Consider the following 3,919-nt stretch of genomic DNA (forward strand, 5'->3'; position numbering starts at 1 on the left):
AAAATATTTTCATCACCACAAAAGGAAACCCTATACCTATTAAATAGTTACATTCCATTCCCCTCTACTCACAGCACCTGACAACCACAATTTGTGTTCTACCTCCATGGATTTGTCTATTCTATTCTGGCTATCTCATTTAAATGTTATCATACGATATGTGACATTTTGTGTCCGGTCTCTTTCACTTACCATAATGTTTTCAGGGTTCATCCACATTGTTGCACATATTAGGACTTAATTCTTTTTTATGATCCAATAATATTTCATTGTACATATACACCATGATTTGTTTATCTTTTGTTGATGGATGTTTGGGTTGGTTCTATCCTTGGCTCTTGTGGATAGTGCTGCTGTAAGTATTTGAGCACTTGTTTTCAATTCTTTGGGGTATAGATCTAAGAGTGGAATTGTTGGGTCATGTGGTAATTATATGTTTAACTTAATTTAAACCTATGTTTGTTTTCCACAGTGGTTGAACCATTTTACATTCCTATCTGCAATGTATAAGAGTTCCAATTTCTGCACATTCTCTACAAAACATCTTTTTCCCCCTTAATAGCCATTATTGTGGCTGTGAAGTGCTATCTTATTGGGGTTTTGACTTGCATTTCTTTAATGACTAATGATTTTGAGCTTATTTTCATGTGTTTGTTGGCCATTTATATATATTCTTTGGAGAAATGTCTATTCAAACCTTTTGCCCATTTTTAAATTAGGTTGTCTTCTTGCTGCTGAGTTGTAAGAATTCTTTATATATTCTAGATACAAGACCCTGATCAGACATATGATTTTCAAATATTTTCTCCCATTCTGTAGGTTGTCTTTTCATTTACTTAATGATGTTCTCTTTTTTCTTTTGAGGGTCCAGAACACATTTTTAAACTAAGTTTTTTATATTTTTATTCCAGTATGGTTAACATATAGTATTATATTAGTTTCAGGTGTACAATTCTATACATCACCTGGTGCTTATCGTGATAAGTGTACTCTTTAATCCCCATCACCTATTTCACCCTTTCTTCCATCCCACCTCCCCTCTGGTAACCATCAGTTTTTTTCTCTATAGTTAAGAGTCTGTTTCTTACTTTGGTTTCTCTCTCCCCCTCTTATTTTTTTTCTTTGCCCATTTGTTTTGTTTCTTAAATTCCACATGTAACTGAAATCATATGGTGTTTGTCTTTCTTTGACTTATTTCACTTAGCATTATACTTTCTAGCTCCATCCATGTTGTTGCAAATGACAATATTTCACATTTTTTATGGTTTAATAATGTTCTTTGATATACAAAAGTTTGAAATTTTGATGAAGTACAATTTATCTGTTTTTCTTTTGTTGCTTGTACTTTTTATGTCATATCTAAAAACCCATTGCCAAATCTAAGGTCATGAATATTTGCCCCTATGTTTTCTTCTATGAGTCTTATGGTTTTAGTTCCTATGTTTTTGATCCATTTTGAGTTAATTTTTGTATATGATGTGAGGTAGGGGTCCAACTTCGTTCTTTTTCAGTAAATTTCCAGTTGTCCCAGCACCATTTGTTGAAAAGATATTCTTTTCCCATTGAATGATCTTGACATCTCTTTCAAAATACTTTGGCCATGGATGTATGGATTCATTTTTGGATCCTCATTTCTATTCCCTTGATATAGCTATCTACACTGTTTTGATTACTGTAGCTTTATAATAAGTTATAAAATTTCTTCCCTTAATCCTGTTTGAACTCAGTCAAGCAGTGGTGGCCTGAATCGGTATTCCTTTTCCTAACTGGATACCTCATAAGCAACCCCTTACTCTCAAATGTCATTTGAAAACCTGGAGTATGGCTCTAATTCTGAAATCAGGATGAAAGTAGAGAGGGGAAAGAGGGATAGCCATGAGAAACAGCGTAAAAATTTTCCCTTTCAGGGGGTGGATAAGCAAGGTGGGTGAAGGGGAGTGAGAGATACAGCCTTTCAGATATGGAATGAATAAGCCACAGGGATGAAAGATACAGTATAAAGAATGTTGACAATGATATTGTAATAGCATTATATGGTGACAGATGGTAGCTATTCTCGTAGTGAGCATAGCATAATGTGTAGACCTGTCAAATCACTGTGTTGCACACTCAAAATTAATGTAGCATTGTGTGTCAACTCTACTTCAATAAATAAATAAACAGGCAAACAAACAAATAACACCCCCCCCACTCGGCTCTTCATAAAAAAGAAGGGGTATAAAACAGTGAAAAGAATATGGGCATGAGTGGGTTCCCAGCCCAACTCTGAAGCTATTAGCTATGTAGTATTGGGCAACTTATCCTCTCTGGCCCTTGGTTTTGTCATGTGAAAAATGGGCTGTTGTGAAAACTGCATCTGTGCAGTAATGCACATAAAGCATTTGGCCCAGAGTATCTACTCAATAAATAACACAGGATGTAATTGGGAAATGACCATGGAAATATGGCACGTCCTGACTACTGCATGATCTGATCTGATCTACCTACTCTGGAAGGGTGTGCATGGAGGGTAGATTTCTTGACTGCTTTTAATCAGTCACAGGCACACCCTGAGTCAGGCCAGGCAATAGAAGAGACAACATTAGTTCTGTATGTCCTTACCTCCTTGGCTGTAAATGAGCTCCTTGATTAATTAATTTTTAAAGTGTTATGTGGGATACCATAATAGTGAGTAAAGCTTTCTGTAAGTCCACAAATAATGTTGCCAGAAGCTTAGTGACCAAGGAAGGCAAACTCATATCCAGAATGAGGTTCTATTTTAATGATAACCAATCACTGTTCTCTCCCTGAGGAAAGGGATCCAATATCATTAATCATCCTACACCCTGATTAAAGAAACAGGCAAGACAGAGCTTATAGGGTTTTCTAAAGGCTTCCCAGAATTTCTTTTGTGTGAAACATCTCTAGATGGTCAGGTAAACCCCTAAGTGGAGACAGATGTGTTTAATTGGAATCTCCTTTGGAGAGGGAGCCCATTGAGAGCCTGGAAACCTTCAGGGCTGCAGCGTGACTGGCCTGAGCCAAGTGCTGCAAATAGGCTGCGAGCAATCAGCAGGTGCTTATCCCCCAGCCTCCATGAGGAAACATACCTACCTCATCACTGGGCATTGGCTGGGCCTGCACTCTTTCTGGAGGCTGAGTGGCTATGCACCACCTTCACCAAAGGGGAGCCCATGTGTTCCCTTTCCTCTGTGGGTCACTTGCTTCCAAAGTGAAGTTTGTCCAGGGAGCATGTGACTGGCAGAGTTTCAGTCACCTGCCTGCCTCCAGCTGCAAGGGTATCTGGGGAAGCTTGTCCCGAAGTTTTACGTTGGGGAGGCACTGACATATCAGGTGGGGAATTCTCCCAACACCAGTTGGGTGGTCGAAAGAGCTGAATGTTAAGAATGACAGTTGTCCACCACTTGGGTTTCATAATGAGGTCCGATTTAATCTTGGTAAACACAATACTGCTCTTCCCCCATCCCACCAATGAAGACAAAGGAAATGATATAAAGACAAAACATGACATGGCCGTGTTGCCTTCCCTAGCCCTATCAACCATAGTCACAGAAATCTCCCCACCTGCCACCTGAGCCTGGCATTTACTAGTCATTATATCCTTATTGAACGAGTGAAGGGACAAATGAAACAATGCAGAAAGATCTGATTCATCTCAGGCACAACATCTGTAATATTTGGGAGTAAGCCCCCCAGGACTCCACACGTTCCTGGTCTATCATCTTCCTACTCGTATCTGACCCCCAACCCATTAGCCCAATCTGAAAGATGGACCTTTTGCCTTGTTTCCAGTTTTTCATTGGAATGTAGATCCCTGCAGCCTGGAAACCCTTGCTAACCTTCCCACAAGGGATGGGACCTGCTGCCTATATCCCTGGATGTTGACCAGTTATTGGCTCAAGTCCTGCCTTCAACAGAT

The sequence above is a fragment of the Leopardus geoffroyi genome, chromosome E3, assembly GCF_018350155.1.
Source record: "Leopardus geoffroyi isolate Oge1 chromosome E3, O.geoffroyi_Oge1_pat1.0, whole genome shotgun sequence".
NCBI lineage: Eukaryota > Metazoa > Chordata > Mammalia > Carnivora > Felidae > Leopardus > Leopardus geoffroyi.